The sequence below is a fragment of the Meriones unguiculatus genome, chromosome 3 (genome assembly GCF_030254825.1).
Source record: "Meriones unguiculatus strain TT.TT164.6M chromosome 3, Bangor_MerUng_6.1, whole genome shotgun sequence".
In the NCBI taxonomy this organism is placed as follows: domain Eukaryota; kingdom Metazoa; phylum Chordata; class Mammalia; order Rodentia; family Muridae; genus Meriones; species Meriones unguiculatus.
Genome location: NC_083351.1, coordinates 140,166,841 through 140,189,173, shown reverse-complemented (window position 1 = coordinate 140,189,173; position 22,333 = coordinate 140,166,841). Strand labels below are relative to the sequence as shown.

The 22,333-nt window shown below is 45.0% G+C and overlaps 1 protein-coding gene across 3 annotated transcripts in view; it reads left to right on the top strand.

The window, feature by feature from the left end:
- The first annotated feature begins 2,098 nt into the window (after nt 1-2,098).
- The window catches only part of Rbm47 (RNA binding motif protein 47), a 132,976-nt gene continuing 112,741 nt past the window's right edge, over nt 2,099-22,333 (top strand). Inside the window, exon 1 of one of the 3 annotated variants that reach the window (XM_060380668.1) lies at nt 2,099-2,237. The gene's annotated coding sequence lies outside the window, so the exon portion shown is untranslated. Of the gene's footprint in view, nt 2,238-2,599; nt 2,722-2,902; nt 3,263-22,333 lie in introns of those variants that run through there. The other 2 variants (XM_060380669.1, XM_060380666.1) reach the window with 2 other exon arrangements.

Sequence of the window (22,333 nt, the reverse complement as noted above, 5' to 3'; positions counted from 1 at the left end):
CAAACAAACAAACAAACTCACACATGAAAAATTATATCCACTCTGGAGTGGAGTATGTTGGTACATGCATGCAATCCCAGCACTTGGGAACTGAAGCAGGAAGATAGCTAGTTCTAGGACAACCTGGGTTTCAGTGCAACACTCTGTTACACAAATAAACAACATTCGTACACTCCACTTACTGTGCCAGTGGGCAGAACAGAAAAAAGGTATTGAAGTGCAGGCTGCAGTTGAGCACTCCAGGGAAAGGAAGGAGTCAAAATCCTTAGGAAGACTTGTTCCCTGGAGCCTAGGCCTTTGCAGGGAACCAGTTCCCAGGTGCAGCTAGCTCTGGGTCACCTGGCTTCTACACATTTGCATTCAACCCCTGAGTGCAGCCCTCACGTCTTCCCTCCTTTTCCTTTCTTGTTGACACAGGCTCTCACCGTCTATTTTGATGACTTTAAAAGACACCTCGCCCAACTGCAGCTCATCTATGTGGTCCTTGCTCCTTAGGTCTGGGCCCAGAGCTTCCTGACTAGGAAAAACCTATTCTGAAGTAGAGAGCTGTCATTCCTCTTCAGGCTGAGGTCTGGATGAGAAGGTAAAGACATTCAGGCTAATGCAGGACTGGGCTTCCAACCCGTTTTAAGGTCCTGGTTGCTGCCTAACTGTATCAACCCCCTAGGAACGGTTCCGGGAATGGAGAGTTCCCTACACCTGCTGACAAAGACTAGATTTAGAATTCAGAACATGGTTAAACTGGTCCAGCTTGAGTTTTGCTGCCTAAAAAGATGAAAGATCAAAGGGATCTAAAACTTCAGAATTCCTGGCTGGCTTTAAGAATTACTTCTAATAGTGGCAAGATGCTGCTTTTAGATTAGACTAGAGAAGCCGGCGCTCAGGGAAAGGCTCCCCTCACCTCTGTATGGACAAGCGTTTTCACTTCCAGAAGTGGGACAGACCTGAGGATCAGATTAGGGAAAATGGGTAAAAGTGTCCCTGAGAAACAGAGCTCTTAGCGTAGGGAGATTAGCATTTCTTCAATTATATGTCAAATTCTCTTTCAGCCTCCAGTATTAGTTAGTATTGACGCTACTTACGAGTTTCCAAACCCCCCTCTCCCTCTGCACTGCACAGATTATCAAACCGCACCGCTCACGGTTATCTAGCGCCGACCTTTAACCTACAGAGTAACTAGCAGGGTGACGCCGCAGGTCAAGCGCCTAAATCCGAACCGGCCTTATGCATCGTGACGCGGCGTTTGGTTGCTGAGCCCACTAGTGAACTTCATGGGACCCCGGGCAAACGTATCTCCCGCGTCCCTTGTCAGTCTTGAAACTTCCACCAGAGGCAAAAGTCAGTTGCACGCCCCTTTACAAAGACTCCATTTCCCCTTCTGCCTGATACTGTCCACACTGAACGCAAAACCCCTACCCTTAGAATCTTCCAGAAACTCGGAGCTGGCGGCTAAATAACTTGCTCACAGCCTCACTACAGCCTCACAGATAATGAGGCGCAGGGTTGAGTCTGGAGCCTCCTTCTCTCACTGCACCTTCTCTACAGAAAAAAAAAAAAAAAACAAAAAAACAATCCAAACCATAATACATGATAATAACACCACTAACAACGGTGGCTAATACTGTATATGCAGATATTTTTCTAAGCTTCCTGTCAATCCATTTAACTAGAGGGGGGAAACGGTTTCGGATCATTCTTTTAACTAAAGTAGCCTTCTGCTAAACAGTATCCCCCCCGCCCTCAGTTGCATGACATTGCAACCCGAAATCACAACTTTAGGTTCCTGGTGGTGCCCGCTTCCTCTTCTAGTTTGTTTAGTCACAGAATTCGATTCCTGTTGGCCGATTCCGCGCCTCCAAACAGGCTTAGCGCTCCATTGAAATGCAGGAGGCTCCTTAATTCTTGTATAAACAGGTAACCCGAGGGGTGGGGCGGGGACCGAGGCCCTTGGGTGGGTTTCGTGGGAGTGGGGCTGGGGTCGGATCTGGAGCCAGCTCTGCAGTGATCAGAGGCAAGGTTAAGGGAGGGCTTGGCTGCAGTTTCTCCATGCACTGTTTTTGTTCCCTTTCTAGAAACCAGCTGTAACACTAGGTCAGAGCGCATTAAGAATGAGCCACTTTGAACGAGCGGCGCCCAGGCCCCAGGCCCTGCTGTGAAGGCCCCGGCAAAGGTCAGGGCTTTGGGCCCCGTGACGAGCCTGTCAGGGCTCTCTCTGAGACATGCTCGGTCGGCCTCAGGTAAGGACAGCCCAAGAGGTCCTGGCTTCCTGCAGGCCCGCGGCCGGGCTCGCTGCCGCCCTACCTGCTCCAGCGCCTTCCTGCCCCGCAAGGCCAGGGTGGTGGCACTGCTCGCCCGGGGATTCGGGCGCAGGGTCCTTAGTCCTCGGTGCATGCTCAGGGTGGCTTGCTCGGAACAGCCACGGGCGGCCGGAAGCCGCTCTCCCAGATGTCCCCAGGTGGGGCAGGTGCCACTTCTGGGGTCCCTTCTGCAGCTCTGAAATGGATGTGACTTTCTGAGCCGCCAAAGTTCCTAAGTCGTTCAATCGGGGCCAGTTCGATATGATTTTTTTTTTTTTTTTAAACCTTCAGCTAAGGTATCCGCGCTCCTAGAACAACAGGAATGTTGCACTGGCCTTCGGCCAGCGGAGGCTCAGCGAGCAGGATAAAATTTCAGTGCAGATTTACGGGAAGTTGCCGGTGTTGGGAGTAAAAATCTGGTTTGGTGAGTTTAAGGGAAGGGAGTCGACGAGACAACCTTGCTACTGTGAGGCGAATGGCCTCGTCTGGGGGAGGGCAGGAGGCGGAGGGAGGGAACCGGGAAGAGCCGGGATTGCAGAGGCAACGAGCGCTGCCGGACTCCGCCACGCTCCGCGGGATCCGACCCCGCGCAGCTCCGCCCGGGCCGCAGCCGCCCCGCAGCCAGCTCCGACGACCCAGCCCAGCCGGCCGCCGCCGAGCTCCGGGACCCCGAGAAGCCGGGCTCTGGGCTTGGGGGGGAGTCTCTCTCCGCAGGTCGCTCTGGTTGAGAAATTGTGACAAACTGGAATTCCCAGAGCCCGGCAGAGTTAAAGCCTAGAGCGATCTGTTGCTTTAAGCCGCTCGCACGGTGGGGAGTAGCTTGGAGACTCTTTAATTTGGTTTGTCTAGTTAAAAAGGGGGCTGCCAGCGAAGATGTTATAGGTGACCCCCTAGCCTTGTAGAACGCCACCGGGCTGTGAGTGGTGTTAATTTCTGAAGTGGGCGACGCCAAGCACTTACGGAAGGTAAGGTGGGCTTTTGGCAGTCCTTACGACTGTCCCTGAATCTTCCAGGGGGTCCTGATTTTTGCAAAAAAAAAACAATCTCTCTCTCTCTCTTCTTCTTCTTCTTCCCCTTTAGTACTTCTCTTTCATTTGATCGCCTTCTTTCTTTAGTGGGAAGTTAAAGGGTTTATAAAAAAAGATTTGAAAGCGTCAGCTTTTGGAAGAGCAAATACATACACTCAGCCGCATCTTGTTTCCTGTAGACATGAGTCTTTTTCCATAGAGGGGGAAAATTTTTTTTTTTTTTTCCTCTTGAAAAACTATGATCGGCGGCTTCGAGGCGCAGGTGACTGGACGCGGATTGTTACCGTGCATTTCGGAGGGTTGGGTGACTGGGGCGGCCCATTTAAGTGCTAACCAGAGCCGAGGGGGGTTCTTCCTGTAGACGGTAACTTCTGGAGGCCACACTGGGAGGAAGCTTAGCTGTTGTTCCCAGAGGAGAACTCAATGTGGAGAACAGAGTAAAGTCTACCAAATATGACAGCTGATCTGTCTGCAGTCCCTGGGCGTTTAAGAAATCGGCTAAAATGAATGGAAGTGGAAATTTTCGGATAAGTGACTCTGTTTTAATTAGGTAAAAGTTGACTGGCACTCCAGTACTGTCCTAAGGCGCTTTGTGATGTGGCTTCCTTATTAAGTCTTATCAAAGTGATGAACAGATATGGTCTTCTAGGTACTTACAGGCCATTATTGGTTTGTTTTTGTTTTTCCCATTACTTAGTTGAGATAAAAGTCAAACGTCTCTCCTCTCCAGTTAGTGGCAGTGACTCACTGAAGAGTTTTCCTTAGGAGGACTACAAATTAAAACTGGGTTCCTCACGAGGCTTGCTCCCAAGCCTGAGGACCTGAGTTCCATCCTCCTCTCATGGTGGTGGAAGGAGAAAACACTCCTACAAGTTGTCCTGGGACTTTCACATACCGGAGAGGCACCCGGGACAACACACACCCACAGATCAATCAATTGATTAATAAATGTAATTAAATAAGTAAAATGAAAATGTAGTCTCAGGTTTATGCCTTTTATTCTCACACCGAGGAGGCCAATGCAGGGGATTGGAGAGTTTAGCGCAGCTGGAAAGCAGGGCTTGGTGGCTCATGCGTTTAATCCTAGCACTTGGAAGTCAGAGCCAAGAGTTGCTCTCTGAGTTCAAGGCCAGCCTGGTCTACAAAGCAAGTTCCAGGCAAAGCCAGGACTTTACAAGGAGACTCTAAAACAAAAACAAAAACAAGCCAATCAACCAAATCAAAAATAAAGGATCTGACTGTGGAGTCCCACCAAGGAAAGCGAAGGGTGGGCCACAGGCCCAGCACAGGTGCCACACCTGAATGGCAAAAGTTGTCAGCCCAGAGCACAGCCTCTAAATGGACCAAAGCCCCGAGCCAAGAGAAGAAGGCCGCATTTGGCAGGTACTGACACTGCCAGTCATTTGCACAGTAGTCCCTCAGAACCCTATGTGATGATTTGGGGTGGGGGGTGCTAACCAAACACAGCTGTCAGAGGGAAACTGGAGGAAGAGGGGAAAGATAATTTGGGTTTTTGCACTTTTCATGTCTACCTTGACCTTCCCCTTGTTCTGATGTAGATACCGGAGGCCTCTAACTTTGCAGGGGCAAAGAATGGAGGATCAGGTTTTTCACTCTTGCCAGCTTCATGATTAACTTCATCAAACGCAGACAAGCTGGCAGAGCTGAGCCTCTGGTCTTCCTTTACCTGGCTAGGTGCAACATACTGTTTCAGCCAGAGTGTTTGTTGCGCTGGGTTCCAGTGAGCTCCAGCAGTGCCAAAGAGTGTCCCCATCTGAGACTTGAACTCACAGAGTCTAGTATGCAAATGCTTTACCACTGAGCTACCCCCCCTTACTTTCATTATATATTTATTGAGATAGGCCTCCTTTACATCGTCTAGGCTGGTCTAAGACTTGTGACCCTCCTGTTTATTCCCTGAGTAGATGGAACAGAACAAACTCTGCACTATTGAGCCAGCAAGTGTTTTGTTTGTTTTAAAAATCCAAATTCTAAATATAAACAGACTTATCTTTCTGTCCATTATTGCCTTCTCAGAACTGTGTAGGATTAAAAATTCAGCAACATTATTTTATGGCAATCTCCATAGGTTTTTTTTTTAAAAAAGACATATTTATTATTATTATTATTATCATCATTATTATTTTGGTTTTATGAGTCAGGGCTTTTTTTCTGTGTAGCCCTGGATGTCCTGGAACTTGCTCTGTAGACCAGGCTGGCCTAGAAACTCAGAGATCCACCTGCCTTTGCTTCCTGAGTGCTGGAATTAAAGGTGTGTGCCAGCACCGCCTGGCTAAGACATTGTTTATTTTAGTTAAAAATTTTTTAATTATTTCGTGTGTATGAGTATCTGTGCACCATATGTGGATCTGGTGCCTTTGAGGCCAGAAGAAGGAGTTTGGATCCCCTGGCACTGGAATTACAGAAGGTTGTGAACCCCCATGTGGGTGTAAGGAATTGAACCCAGGTTCTCTGGAAAAGCAACCAGTGTTCTTAACCATTGAGCAATCTCCTCGGCCCCAAGACTTACATTATTTGTGTATGTGTGTGTGTGTCTGAAGAGGCCAGAAAGAGCCACTTGTGAGCTTCCTGATGTGGGTGCTGGGATATAAACTCTGGTTCTTTGGAAGAGCAGCAAGAGCTCTTAGCCACTGAGCCTTGTCTTCGGCTTGTATAGGATTTTTTTGTTTTGTTTTTGCTTTGTTTGTGTGTGAGCACAGGTACCTGAGGAGTATGGAGGAATGAGTCAGATTCTCTTGAGCTGAAGTTACAGGCGGTTGTGACCAATTCCATGTGGGTGCTGGGAAATGAACTTTTGTCCTTTTATACTCTTAACCCCTTAGCCGTCTCTCCAGAACCCTCAATAGTTTTCTTTAAAATAATTTATTATTGTTTTTCTGTGTGTGAACACGTATGTGTATGTGTGTGCAGAGACATGTGTAGGCAATCAGATGACAGCTTTGTGAAGGTAAGGCTCTCCTTTCACCTTTTTGTGCGTTCTGAAAATTGAACCTACATTCACCGGATCACACAGTGAGTGTGGTCCCTTGGCAAGCCCACTGTAGTTTTAGTAGTCAACAGATTGACTTCTTTGAGACAGGGTCTCAAAATCTAGCCCAGGTTGGCTTGCAACTGCAGCTTCTGGCTCTCCTGCTCTCCTGCTTGAAGTATAGGCGTGAAAAAACCATGCTGGGCTACTTAGTTTTTAAAACTATATTATTTATTTACTAATCTGTCCCTTTATTAAAGGTGCGGAGTTCTGCTTGGTTGCTAAAGTGGTTGGTGATACTGAGGATTAAAAACAATCAAAGAAACAATGTTTTTGGTTTCGAGTTCTCTATACTTACCAAGTACTTAGGGCTGAGAGTTCCAATCTCAGCTACATGGTAGCCCCAAAACAAAACAAGTGAAGAGATTCTTTTCATTTTCCTTATATGATAAGGACATCTTAATTCAACTCTTTCATTTGCTAGTACAACCTGCTTTAAATGATGATTTTTATAAAGGTGAACGTAAATCAAATTGTTCTTACATAAGATTGGATTTAATTTCCAGGCTCTATGCTCTTACCTCAGGTGCTGAGGCTCCAACCCAGGGCCTTGTAGACTGTAGGCAAGTCACTCTACCCATGAGCCCCACTCTCTCCTGCCTTAAAACTGTCCTTTGATTATTGTGTTTCATTTTCTTTTGAAACAAGTTCTTACTCTGTAGCTGAGGCTGGCCTCAAATTTTTGTCACTCTCCTCCCTCAGCTGCTGCTAGCCCAGTTCCCCAACATTACACTCTTAAGCTCAAGATTAGAAGTAAATCACAGCCCAAATAATTGAGCTTTGACTGGCTCAGGAAAACATGTGCTTAGTTGAGACAGCTCTGTTCAAGTCTTCTTCTGGCTTTTCTGGATTACCCAAGAGTTCATATGTTTGGATATTGATGAGGACAATTAACTTTTCCTTATAGCTGGACCTAGGTTCATGTTTCTATGATAGGATATAAACATGAGGAGCAAAAACCAAAACAAAAAAACCCAAAACCTTCTCTGAAGGTGATTCCCAGGACTTTGGGAAAAAAATTTTTTTTTAAATTTTTTTAAATTGTTGTTGGTTTTGTTTTGTTTTTCGCATGAGTGTAGAATACACATGGCAGATTTTTATGAATCTACAGTGGAGATATTAGCTCCAAGGGCTTGTCAGAACGATTCCAAGGTAAAGGCTGTATTGGAGCCCTTGGATTTCTGGCCTGATTAAGAGAGAGAGAGAGAGAGAGAGAGAGAGAGAGAGAGAGAGAGAGAGAGATGTTTCCTCTTGGGAGCAGTCTCTGTGTCTTGTGATGATGTGGATTTCCTGGTTTAATATCATACGAGTTGTGTGTCGGTCAAAACAACTACTTACTGAGGCTAATTGCTTCAGAGAACTAGTTAAGGTTTTTCCATAGCCACAGTGTATATGACTTGGGTTCCAAGATAGGAGGCCTGGAGGAAGGCAAGGACCCCTCCACAGAACTGGTGTAGAGGGGAGATTGTTCACATGTTGCCTCAAATTGATGGAGACACCCCAGACTGACAGATTTGGGAGGAAATGGTACCCTGCTGCCTTGTGTGTGGCCCTGAATCCCCATGTCAGTAAAACACCCCGGAAATGGTCTGAGCTTGATTTCTCATTGGTTATGTTTCTGTGATAGTTTCTTCTGCGTTCCGTCAGCATCCGTGCTGGAGGAGAGGGGGTGGGGTGGGGCAGGAGATAGCTGCCCCTTGGCTCCCCCTCAGTATATGATATTAAACGGGCCTTGCATCTGCCAGACAAACCTTCTACCACTGAGCTGTATCCTCAGCTTGTTCTCGTTTTATTTGAATGAGAACCAGAGGATCTTGGTGAATTTCCCAGGCCCACCTTGAACTTACAGCTCTGACTCAGGCCCTTGAAAAAACTGAGATTATAAACTTGTAGATCTTATTTTAAACCCTAAAAAAAAATGGTGGAGCGGTGGAATTTTCCACCGAGAGTAGAAAAGGAAAAAAAAAATCTCTGGAGAAATGAGTGGCCCAGAAACAGGTGATTTCTGAGCATGTCAGTAGTGTGTCATTTACCAGCTCACCTGAAGATGACCAACGCCATCAACTAGTGCCAGCAAGCTGGCCGCCATGGTAATTTGGCTTCTCTCCTTTAGGCTTTTCTGCCTGCCTGCCTGTGTCTGTCCCTCTTTTGCTCTTGTCTGGTTTTGTGGTTTTGTTTTTTTTTTTTTTTTTTTTTTTCTTCTTCTTCTTTTTGTTTTGATTTTTCAGACAGTCTCACTCTGTAGCCCAGACGGGCTTTAGGATCACTGCAAAGTGCCTGTGTGAGCCTCCAGAGCGTCGTCTGTGTGCTACTCTACCTGGCTTCCCTCCCCTCTCGTACAATCTGAATGTTTCTAGCATGCTGCCGTAGACACTGCTTTGAATGAGTTGAAGATGCAGCTACGGAACCGATTGCAAGAGGCCCAAGTCCTCCCACCACATTTGTTCATCGTGGGAACTTAGATTGTATAAAAATGACTCAGGTGGTATAAAAGTAAAGGGTGTGTTTAGATGCATGCGATTTACACGCTTATGAAACAGAATGAAGTTAACTCTGCAGGTAGGATACAAGGGGCTTCCTCTAGTAACTCTTTGAGGAGTACAATCACTATGTTGCTTCAGCTTATAATCTTCAGATTTATCAAGACCAGGTGTCTGTCATTTGAAGACAAAGTGGACCCCAAACCCTGCATCAGCAGGATTTGTTTTCCTGTTTTGAAAATGTATACTTTTTTTTTTTCTTGGTTTATTCGTGACAGGTTTCTCTTTGTCCTGAGCTCACTTTGTAGACCAGGCCAACCTTGAACTCACCTGCCTCTGCCTCCCCGGTTGCTGGGATTACAGGCATGCACCTGGTGAGAATGCATGCTTAATTTTGAGATTATAGCCAGGCACATTAATCAAGAAAACAGTATCCATCAAGTGTTCAGGGTTACTGTATGTGTGAAGTTTTTATGAATGTGAGGACAGCCAGCAGGAAGACATACTTGGTGTGGTGAATGTCTGGATGACAGGGGTCCCTGGCAGCTCTAGCTCCCTTTGTCTTGTAGCCAGTTTTGGTCAGACTCCCTCAGTAAGGGTGGAAGATATCCGGTTCCCAGAAAGGATGGGTGATCTTTGCGGGGATGATCGAGAGTTAACTCTGTGCACCAATATAATGTGGGCGTGTGTGTTCGAGAGTGCACAGCCAGTACTGCACATTGGGCAGCTGCAATGGGGACAGGGTGCTTATACCTGACAAGGAAATGCCAGCCTGTGAAAATTTTCATGAGAAGTATCTATCTACCTTGGGGATGGAGGTGTAGTTCAGGGGTCCCCTGTGTGTGGATAGAAGCAGGTGGACACACAAATGGTGTCTATGTGTCTGTGTTTCTGAACCCTGATCTGGCTCAGTCCTGTGTGTGTGTGTGTGTGTGTGTGTGTATGTGTGTATGTGTGTGTGTGGTATGTGTATGTTTGTATGTCAGTGTGTGTATCTGCATGTGGAGGCCAGCATTTGATGTCCATGTCTTATTCTCAACAAACTCCACCTTATGCTTGTTTTGAGTCACATCTCTCATTGAACCCGATTCGTCTGGATGAGCTGGCCAGCCAACCCAGGGACACTCCTGTGTCCATCTTCCTAGAGCAATGCGTTGCTCTTCCTGGGTTCTTAAGTGGATGCTAGGGATTCAAACTCAGGGCCCCAGGCTTGCATAGCTAGCACTGTACCCAGTGAGCTATTTCCTCAGCTTCTGGCTTAGTCACTTAAAAACAAACAAACAAACAAACAAACAAACAAAAAACAACATTTGACAACTCAAAAGAAAAGAAAAATACTGCCAGGCATGATTGTGCATGGCTGTAAATCTCAACCATTCAGGATGCAGAGGCACACGGGATTACCATAAATCAGAAGCCAGTCTGGTCTGTATAGTTGGGGGCAGCCAGCGCTACGTAGCAAGGCCTTGTCTCAAACAAAATAAGCACCCCCTAACCCCAATCAATCTTAAGTAACAGAATTTTCTTTATGTATTTATTTGCTTGTTTGTTTATTTATTCATTTATTTTTTTGAGGCAGAGACTTGGAACCTGGGTTAGCCTGACCTTGCAATGGGTATCAGACTAGTCTTGAGCAAGCAGGGGTCCATCTGTCCAGTACTGGGATTACAGGTGTGTGCCACCACACCAGGCAAGATTTTTTTTTTTTTTTTTTTTAAATATTACTTCCCTTGGGTGGGCTGGATTCCTGATAAAATGATATTTCTTTTTGTTGTCCTTTGTTTCTAAAAATAATGACATGGCTCTCAGGACAGCAGGCCGTTGCCAAGAGTAGGTCCATCCTCTCAAGACAAAGTTGCCTTTGTGTAGCCACAACGAGGAGGATTTGGTAACACAGAGAACTCCGTGGGGCATGGCAACTGTGATTGACAGGACCTGTGCCTAAGTTGCCTTTCTGTTCTGTGCCTACCAGCTGATGTTTGCAAGTGATTTCTCCACATATCCCACGGCTGTCCACCTGTCCAGGGAAGAAGTCCATGGCTGTTGACTTACCTTGGGCCTTGAACTCAAGATCCATTTGTTTCAGCCTCATGAGGAGCTGAAAGCATCGGCCTGTGCCACCAGGTCTGGCCACAGCGTTGGACCCTTATTTCAGTACTCTGAGAAAGAACTTTCTCCTGTAGTCTTTTTCTAGCTGGATCCATGATTCTTCCCAGTGTCACACGCAGCCTTCGCTGAAGGGCCATTGCCAGCACGTGCAGGCCTGTTGTTGGGTGACCAAACGTCCTGAGGGAGGCGCAGCACACACACCCAGTCACCTCAGTCAGGGAAGCCACAATAAAGTAGGCTGCACCCAAGTCCAGCGCGGTGAGCCAGTGAGTTTTATCGGGGTTCCTTATAGGAGTACGGGTGAGGAGTTACTTACAGAAACGACAGCTGCATCGCCAAACGAGGGGTGCCAACTCACAAAGCTGAGAACTTGGAACGGGCTGCCCGGCCTGCGGGCGACTCAGCAGGTTGGAGAGAGAGCGTCCTTCCCAGGTGCTGGTTTCCTCTCTTCCGGGCGGCCTGTGCGATCTCAAAAGCATCCTACCGAAATCTGTCAAAGAAGCAATAAGATGATGCTATCCGGAGTTGAGGCAGGGAAGAGTCAGGATTGAGATCATCCCGTTGCTGCTGAGCCCCTGGAACTCTGGTGGGGTAAGGGCTGGCGGGGACTGTCATGGAGCTCAGGCGCCCATCGCCCTGTTCTGCAGGAGCGTTCTTCAAAAACGTTGAACTCGCCGAGGTTTTGTTCGATTTTGTGTTGGTTTGATTTGGTTTAGCACGCAGTGTCTGTCTTCTAAAGCGACCCACATCCAGCCCCGCTGCTCAACCACCCCCACCTCCACCCTCAGCCGTGCTTGCTACTACACAGTTAAGAAAAGAAGAAGACGTGTCCTCGTGATTAGGAAATACTTCTTAGGTAATTGTTGGGAGAAAGGTAGATTTTTTTCTCAAAGTTCAGTTGACAAAAAGGAAAATTCCCAAAGAGGAAGGTCACGATCAGGTGACTAGACCAGCCTGGGAGCCTTGTTAGCAGTGTGGTTTATCTGGTGGGCGGGAGGTGTGACTATCAGAAGGGAAATGAGGAAGGAGGGCAGGTTGCTGGGAGCTAACTCAAGTGATGTGGGCAGAGCAAAGAGAAACCAGTCTGAGCCAGTATAAACAGCAGGGTTTTTTGTTTGTTTGTTTTGTTTTGTTTGCTCCACACTGTGAGTTTTAGAATCTACCTTTGGGAATAGATGGAGATTTTCAGTGAGTAATATAACCCAGCAGCTCAGCTGGCATTAATGAGCCTTGTAGGAAACGAGCCAGTTGGAACCGTCGGTACCACCTGGGCCCTGAAATGAAATGGTGCCACCCATGTTCTCACACCGAGAGGCTCCTTCCACGCTGACTGACGCCAACAGCAAGCTCCTCCCCTGCCTCCTCCAGCGCCCTCTCTCTCCCATACTAGTGTACACCCCATCCTGTCAATCACATCTCAGCCTTCTGAGGATTACAGGTGTGTGCCACCAAGCCCATTTTTGTGTGGTGCTGGGGTTTGAGCTTGGGGGTTTGGTGCATGCTAGGCAAGCTCTCTACCGCTGCGCTACGGTCTGTTTGTTTTTGAGATGGGTTCTCACTGTGTTGCTCAGGCTTGCCTCAGATTTCCAAGTTCCAGTAATTCTTCTGCCTCAGCGTCAGCATTATTACCTTGCCTGGCTACATCCCCCTACTTAAAATAGCAGTTCTGTCTTTCATCTTGGTTCTCTCCTCTCTCTTCCTTCTCCTGTACTCACCCTGATACTACTTAAAATGTCTTGTTTTAATCATGTGTGTATGTGTGGGTACCTGTGTGGATGTCTGTGCACATGAATGCAGGTGCCTGCAGGGTCTAGAGGTGTTGCATTGCCAAGAGCCGGAGTTACAGGTGGGTATGAGCTGCCTGATGTGGGTGCTGGGGACCACACTTGGGCCTTCTGCAAGAGCAGTGTGGGTTCTTAACCATTGAATCATTTGTCCAGCCTCTCTGTATCACTTTTTAGCAGGCTGTGCGATTGTGTGGTTTATGGGCTCTTTCTCCGTGACTGGAATGCCTGCTTTGTTAATTGCTATAGCCCAAGCCTCTGGCACAGCATAGGTGATTCATAGATACTTGTTGAATGAATGAGTTAAACAGCCAAGCTCTTACACAGTACAACACATGGTCCAAAATATATCATACCTTATGTGTAGTAATCAAAATACAACCATGGGTACATCTCCATGAACGTGGGTTTTCTACTAGGTCATGCTTGAGCTGCCATGTTTTTTTTTGTGGTTTCATTATTTTCTGTATCCACCAGCCTTTGATAGAACCTGATGACTAAATAATGTCCTAGGCAGAGCCAAGAGCTGGGATGTCACAATCCTTTCAGCACTTCCCCATTTCCAAATCAAAGCTGCCCCTTTGGCAGTCTTCCTGTGTTCTCCATTTAAGTCTCCTAGTCCTCTGCTTTTCATTGTTTGTTTTGTTTTTGTTTTTGTTTTGTTTTTGAACTGCTCTTGTGAATCGCATGTCTCACAGTCAATTGCACTAAACTAGCTCTTGTTGCTATATGGTTTATCACGTTTTTTTCTATTGTCTAATTTTAATGAATGATTCTTCTGGAAGTAACTGTTGACAGTGTTCTTCAGTATTTCTTCCAACCTCTAGGTATTTCCAAGGGCCAACTGCTGCTAGTGGATTTTCTCCATTGTGTTGTTTGTTTGTTTGCTTGCAGTGCTGGGGATTGAGCCTCGGTATGCCAGACAGGTGCTCTACCACAGCTACCCTACTCCCTGGCCCCTGCCGCCTTTTAGTTAGGTATTTTGCTTTGATCTGGCATGCAACAGAAATGCTGGTATCTTTAATATTGCCTGAGAACTTCTGCATGAGACATTGGGCTTGCTTTTAACTGCTGAGTGGCAAATATCTTCCTGGTCTGCCGTAGCTGTTTGATAGCTCTGCTCTTCCTTTCTTTCTATAATTACCCAGGGTGTAGTAAGGTCACTTTCTCTGCTTTTTGGGGGGGGGGGGGTCAAACTCTCCTTTGCTTTCCCTTCCTTGATTACTGCACAACTCACTGAAACAGGCTTGCCCAGTGGCAGGTAGAAGCCTATGGTCACTAGCTAATTCCTGTGGTTATCAGCTAATATTTGTAGAGTTTTGCTGCAGATACTAAAAAGTGGTGGCTCACAATCAGAGATAGGAAGACCAGAAGTTCAAGGTGATCCTTGGTTACAGAATGAGTTCTAGGCCAGCCTGGAATACATGAGATAGTCACATGACATTTATTAAACATTTGATGTTTGTATTGTATACTTAACACTTAATGTGCTCATTAGTTTTAAATGCCAGGGAGAGTCGGTAGTCATCTCGGAATATTGCCCTATTGAGGAGTTTTCTGGATCAGGGTGGCCCATGGGCATGCCTGAGGAGAACTGAGGAGTTGTCTTGTTTGCTAACTGGTGTAGGAAGACCCAGTCCATTTCGGACCCTGCTTTTCTTTTCCCTCTGTTTGTTTGCTGTTTCTGTTCTGTTTTGTTTCTCTGTGTAGCCTTATGCCTTGGAACTTGGTCTGTAGACCAGGCTGTCCTCGAACTCACAGAGATCCACCTGCCTGCTGGGATCAAAGGTGCACATGGCTGCCACCACTACCTGATGACGTGCTACCCAGAGTCCCTGAACAGTGTGTATTGAGAGCTAGCAAGCAGAGAGCAAGGGTGCATGCATTTATTTTTTGCTGCTCTTTACTTGTGGATGTGATTTGACCTGCTTCTAATTCCTGCCTTGATTTCTCCTCAGTGATGGACTAACCTGGAATTATAGGTCAAAACCCTCTTCCTCCCCTAAATTGCTTATTGTCAGGGTATTTTATCACAGCAAGAAAAACTACAAAACTTTTTACAAAATATTTTATTTTTAATTATACATAGATGTGTGTGAATATGTACATGTCAGTGAAGGTGTCTTTGCAGACCAGAAGAAAGTGTCTGATTTCCTGGGATCTGCCTGATGTGGGTGCTGGGAATTGAACCGTGGTCCTCAGGAAGAGGAGCCAGTGCTTTTTACCACTGAGCCATCTCTCCAGCCCTCCCTAAAACTTAATATAACATTTCTAATAATATAAACCTATTTACTTATATATCAAATATATTTCCATTTGTAGTTCATACTATTAGTTCAACATATGCATTATTTTGTATCACTTAGTGTATATTTACTTAATTTACAGTATTAAATACCATTTAAAAAGCAGGGAAAGCTAAGTATAGATGCTTGTAAGCAAAGACAGTCATCCGACATTTCAAAGGATGTACTGTGGGTTGGAGCAGGGAGTTCCCTTGTTACAATTAACTGAAGGCATGCATATTTATAGTGATATCATATAGGAGGTACCTTTGGGCCATGCAAACTCACGTGTTGTCTTTTCTTTTTTTTTCTTTTTGTGTTGTCTTTTCTTTACTAACTTTATAAAGGGTCTGCACACATGTGCACGCGCTGGGTGAAAACCAAGGCTAGCCCAACACGCTCAGGTATGAAAGACTGGTGTGTGCTTCTGACAGTGCCAGGTTCCTTCTGTTGTTGCTGTTCCTAAAAGGCGGGGTTTCGTGCCGTTGAGGCTGGCCTTGAATTAATACTTAGCTGAAGCTATCCTCCTGATTTACCTACCTAGATCCTAATACACGTACATCCTGCCAACATCCTACCATGCCAGACCACGGTTATTCTAAAAGGAAAAGAGAAGATCCATGCTTCCCAATCTATTCGATAAAGAGGTTATATTTTTACATGAAGCATTAGAAAATTCAGTTTTATAAAGTGATGTTTGAAGATGTCCCGAACCATTAGAGCTGGGTGAGGGTGGGAGAGAGGTCAGGGATGGATGTGATTTTGCAATCACCACTATAGAAATGTGGGTGGTTGCAGCAAGCTCTGTGTCAATGCCAGTGCAGCCCGTGGAGTGATTGAGTTCATGATTGCTTAATTGGGTCAAGTGGTTGTGGGTTTTGCTTTTGGCCAAGATGGTAGGGGCTGGAGTTTTCATGGTTATTTAAAGTCTGTTCTTAACAGTGTTTTGGTAAGAAAGATGGTTCAGTGAGCACTTACAACAAACTGCATGCAAAGGTGAGAAGGTTGCATCTGTGTAACTGAGGAATGCTGGTTTGTGGAGATTAGTGAGGGGGTTGGCTCAAGGAAGCATAAATCTAATGCCAGCACCTGGTCAAGAGTCTGAGGCAGAAAGATAGAAGTTTGAGGCCGGCTTGGGTTGCAAAGTGAGACTGCTGAGAGAAATAAAGAAAGAAAGAAAGGTGAGGAGGGAGGGAAGGAAGAAAGAGAAAGTATGTAAGAAAGAAAAAGAAGGGAGGAAAAAGAGAGAAAAAGAAAAGAAAGCTTGAAAAAAATGTCATGTCTACCATTTATTAAGCACCTATTGTATACCAGGCATTACCTGGTTCTCAGTGAGTTGCTTTTACACTTTATGCCTATATGTCAGGTGTGGGAATGGAGCATGGATCAGTTGAGTAACTTGCCCACTGTACATGCTGGCCAGAACTCAGGCTCCTCGTAACGCCTCCTAAACCAGGGCAGGTTTGGGAAAACTTGATCCTCGGAGCAAGATCAGCCCTTCTTAGCTAGCCCTGCTAATCACAACACTCCAAAACTTTCCTCCCTCCAGTCTTACTGTCCTGATCCAAACACAGGCTGTCCATGTGTCTCCAGGGGGAAGTTCAGGATAGGAGAGGGTGGGGGCAAGGGAACTGCCTGGTCAGCTGGTTTCTTCTGAATCTTACAAAATTCCTTTTGCATTGGTTACTGCAGCCTGAATCCTATGTGATACGGTGACATCGCTAGTATATAAGGGCTGAGGTTTCCTCAGAGAGAGTTGTAGAGGCTGGGCATTCTGCTAAATATCAAGTAACAGAGTGTGCCTGGCAGCCACTCCCAGCAAAGATTTCTCCTGCCTTGTTAGAAGTGCTAAGAGTGAGAGCCTGCCTTCCAGGTGTGAGAGAGAGACAGAGACAGAGACAGAGACAGAGACAGAGACAGGCACAGAGAGAGAGATAGAGAGACAGGGAGTCAGAGAGACAGAGACAGAAACAAAATTTTTCTGTATAGCTCTGGCTGTCCTATAGACCAGGCTGGCCTTAAACTTTGTCTTCTGATTGCTGGAACTAAAGGTGTGTGCCTCCATTACCCTCACTTTCCTTTTCCCCCCAGAATTTATAAATTTCTGAACAGAGATAGGCTTCAAGAATGAGTTAGGGGCCTCAGAGGTTAAGAGCACTGACTGCTCTTCCAAAGGTCCTGAGTTCAATTCCCAGCAACCACATGGTGGCTCACAATCATCTATAATGAGATCTGGTGCCCTCTTCTGGAGTGCAGGTGTACATGCAGAAAGATCACTCATATACATTAAATGAATAAATAAATCTTTAAAAAAGGTTAGGCTCTTTCCAGACTTAAACACACTTGAAGCTTAAAGGTTTGGTAAGGTAGGACAAGTTGCCCTATCAAGGCTGATGACGACATCATGTAAAATGAAACATGTTTGTATAATACTATCAACTTCTGGGAAGAATAGCTCTGGTAGATGAATGGATGGGTGCCCGGGTGTAGCTGCACTGTCAACATTTTTACGAACACAGCAAACATTCAAGATGGCTAGAAACAGACTCCATGGACTAGGCAAGTAATTTTCCTTTGAAGAAACATTTTTTGGTCAATATTTGATGTCCTGTAGATTTGGCACGGAGAGATAAATACATTTGTTCTCGGCTGCTTACCTAGTTTCCATTAAAAAAAAATTAATGATAGCTAGCTCCGCCATATGCCCAGCCCAGGCAGAAGGATTGAGGCAAATGTGAAACAAGTCTGCTGTACACATGGTTCTAGACTAGCTAGGGGATGTGGTGAGACCCCATCTCAAAAACCAAAATGGGACTAGTAAAGTGGCTGAATGGGTAAAAGGCTATTGTCACCAAACCTGAATGGAATCCATGTAATAGGAGAGATCTGATTTCCGCCAAGGTGACCTTTGACCATGGCACAGATGTGCAGGCATACACAACACAAAAAGTGTAACAAAGCAACAACAACATTTTAATTATAATCAAACACAAGATACCAAAAGCTTGGGGGATGGGCATGGTAGGGGAACGAATGAGGGTTCCTCTGAAAATTATCATGAATTCGGCTTTGCCTTCCTTGTGGTAGAAATGAAATACAGCTCTACGAGCCCTTATTTTACTCTGTGTATAAAATACTTTGTGTGTGTGTGTGTGTGTGTGTGTGTAGGGGGTACATGTATATATGTATCTATTTGGCTGTCTGCACAGGTGTTTATAATATAGGTGTGTATGGAGATAAGAGGTTGAAATTTGATCTTTATGAGTGGAATGGCAGCTTTGTTTTTGAGACAGCGTCTTATCCTTAACACTGGGGTAAGACATTTGGACATTTGGTTGGTCTGGCCAGTCAGCGAGCTCCGGGGATCTGCCCATCTCCCACTAGCACTTTGTCTGCCGTGTCCCAGGGGATTTGAACTTAAGTCTTTATGTTTATGTTGCAGGCACTGACAGACTGAGCCATTTTCCTAGTGCCCCTTTAGACCAAATAGATGAGAAAACAGTGTGTGCTGAGATCCTGAGACATTCGTCCAGGACTTTTTCCTGTTGTGCGCCAAATCATTTAAGGTCAGGGCAATTTCTCAGACTCCTTATGGATCAGATTAAAGAACAGCTTGTCCTGGTGTTTGCCTCCAGCAGGACTCAGGGTATATATGGATGCTGTCATTCTTGGAGGGGTTAGCTAGGCAAAGTTTTGTTTGGTTTTGGTTTGGGTTTTTATTTGTTTGTTTGTTTGTTTGAGACCGGTTTTCTCTTTGTAGCTCTGGCTGTCCTGGAACACACTCTGTAGAACAGGCTGGCCTTGAACTCAGAGATCCACCTGTCTCTGCCTCCCAAGTGCTGGGATTAAAGGCCACTGCCCAATTTAGCTATGAAAATTCAATGTCAGAGATGAATTCTAGATGCCAAGTTCCCTCCCCACACCAAGTATTGTGTTTGTTCAGATTCTCTTGTTCAAGCAGTCTTTGTTTATTTATTTTTTTGTTCCTCCAAAACTGACTTTCAGACTTTACAGTTTTTTGTTTTGTTTTGTTTTTTACTGCTACCAGGTATTGAACCTAGAACCTGATGCATGTCAAGTGCTCTGTTGCTGAGCTGTGTTCCTCAGAGGTGACTTTTTACATTTGAATCTTATTCCATCTTAGTTTTCATCCCTCGGTACTGAAGAGGCCCGAGTCTTGTGTGAAACATTTGCACTCAACACCTGATTAAATATGAGTTGCTTTTCTCATGTATCTTGTTGGGGATATTTACATTCATATCTATGAACTGTGATACATGTATATTTAAATGTCTATATTTTTAAATATAACTACCAGGGCCTGGAGAAATGGCTCAGTGGTTAAGAACACCATCTGTCTTCCAAAGTAACCCAGGTTCAATTTCCAGCACCCACATTTGTAATTCTGGTTCCAGGGCATCTAACACCCTCTCTGGCCTCCTCCAGCAACAAGCACAAAAGTGGACGGACATCCATGTATGTAAAACACTTATACACATAAAATAAGTAAATAAAAATTGAAAATTATTAAGTGTGGATGTAAGGGCTGGGGGGATGTATCTCATTTCCTCTAGCACTTGCCCAGCTTGTGTAAGGTCCTGTTTTGATCCCTAGCACCACAGAAAACTTATTTTTCTTTTTCTTCAAATCAATTGTTTTTGTTTTGCTTGTATTTACTTAAGCTTCGTGCAGTGAAAATGCAAGTAGTCCCAGTTTTTCTGGAAGCTGAAGAGGATAGCTTGAGTCTGGGAATTAGGGTCTGTCTTGGGTAACTAATCACAAATAAATAGCCAGATAGATAGCCTTTTTTTTGGGCGGGTGTGTGTGTGTGTGTGTGTGTGTGTGTGTCTTTTTTTTTTTTTTTTTCATGGATAGATTGGATCTTTAGTCTGTACCCAGAGCTGGCTCTGACATTTCCATATCCCATGTGTCAGCTACCTTAAATACCTCTCCTTTTTCTTGGGCTCTTTGTGCTTTTGTGTGTGTGTGTGTAGGATTTTATTCTATTCTCCCCGGTTCTTATCCTTTTTTTTCATAGAATCAGTTTAAGTAAATTCTTCTCTCTTAAGCTTTTCAGACTCTCTGATGGCTTGAGTTTGAAATGTCCTCAAGTACATGGCTTTCTTGTTTCGGTATATCCCTAGCAGATCACGAAGTGATCTAGGGCTGAGGATATTATTTGTTGAAGGAGTAAAGGATCAATCAGGGTCAGAGAGGAAGGCCCTAAAGATGATTATAAGTGTTATGAACCAAGGCATTCTCCAAACATGGAAGGTTTTGAAATAACTGTGTTGATCAGTGCCATTTAAAACAAAGCCGAGGGTGGTTTGTTCAGAGGTGGTGTATGGAGGAGTTTGACCTTGGAGTTAGGCACTGGTTACGATGCCTGGTGCCAACAAAGAGACCCACTAACCCTGAAGATATATATATATCTTATGACTAAGACGCTTCTCCCCCAGGGATACAAACAGCAGAAATATGCACAGATGTTCACCAAAGAACGATAACAAAGTCCTTATCATCCCATGGAAAAGTCAGAAGAAACATAGGACGAGGCAAGTCTTGTAGCTTATTTATTCCTGCCCACTAACATCATTAACATCATGTTCAGCGAAAGGAACCAAGAGAACGAAGTATATGCAAAAAGAAAAAAAAAAAAGATGGAAACCGTATGGGATGAATCTCTGGCGTTACAATCAGCAAGTGTAAGATAGAAGAGCTTCCATCTTGGTGCTCATAAGACGGGAGTACAACAAAGCCACAAGGTCCTAATGTTTTCAGGAGGTAGTTAGAATACTTATAGGTGACATATGGCAGATAAGAAAGCATGTGCATGATATAGTGAGATGCCTGTCACAGGATCTCACCACAGCCTAGGCTGGTCTTTTAACTTCTGATTCTCCTGCCTCTACCTCCTCCTCCCTATTGCTGGGTTTATTAGTAAGCACCCAGTAATACTCCATCTTTAAGTGAGGGCACATCCTTTTTCCCCCTTGTTTTTTCTGTGTGTGCCTCTGTTTGTGTGTTATATGCCATATGTTTGGATTCCCGAGGACAGATTCAGATCTAGACTTATAGGAAGTTGTGGGTTGCCTGTATGTGGGTGCTGGGAACTATCCCGGGTCCTCTGGGAGAGAAATAAGTGCCTACAACTACAGAGTGATCTCTCTGGTCACTTTTTTGTTTTGTTTTGTTTTTTGTTTTTGAGACAGGGTTTTCTCTTAGTCCTTAGGGGTTTGTTGTCTTAATTCTATTGTTATGAAAAGACACCATGACTGCAGCAATACTTATAAAAGAAGACATTTAATTGGGGTTGGCTTATAGTTTTAGAGGTTTAGTCCGTTATCATCCTGGCAGGAAGCATGGCTGACACAGTGCTGGAGAAGTACCTGAGAGGTCTACATCCAGATCCATAGGCAACAGCAAGAGAGAGATACTGGCTTGGCTTGGGCTTTTGAAAGCTCAAAGCCCACCCGCAGTGACATAATTCCTCCTACCAGGCCACACCTACTTTAACAAGGCCACACATAATATATCATTCAGATATATAAGCCCGTGGGTGCCATTCTTATTTAAACCACTAATTGCCTATACAGCTAAGGATGACCTTCAATTCCTAATGCTGCCTCCTAAGTGCTGGCCTGTACAAATGCATCGCCAAGTTTGGCTATGAGGGCTCATCTTTTTTTCTTTTAATGTTTGTTTACTTTTTAAAATTAAAATATAATTACATGATTCCCCCCTTTCCTTTTCTCCCTTTAATCCATCCCATGTAACCCCTTTGCTCCCTCTCAAAACCATGGCCTTCCTTTTTCTTTCTTTCTTTCTAAACTTAAAAAAATGATTTACTTATTTTTATTATGTGTATTGGTGTTTTGCCTGTGTGTATGTCTGTGTGAGGGTGTCAGATCCCCTGGAAGTGAAGTTACAGGCATTTGTGAGCTGCCATGTGGGTATCAGGAATTGGAAGAACAGCTAGTGCTCTTAACCACTGAGCCATCTCTCTAGCCCCAGCTCTTTTAAGTTGTTATTATTAATGTGTGTGAGTGTGCATATGTAGGTTGTATGCTGAATATATAAATACAACCTGCTTAGCCCATTTAGTGTAACTTGTATGTAAATATGATTTCAGGCTGATCGCTTGGTATTGGATAACTTATTGAAGGGCACATCCCTCGGGAAGACTTCCTTCCGCTCTCAGCGTTCCTTAGTTGTCTGTAGTTCTTTGTGGAGGGATGGGGTGACAGGAGGTTTCCCACTTCCGTGTCAGTATGACGTTTTTCAGGTCTTATTTAGGTGAA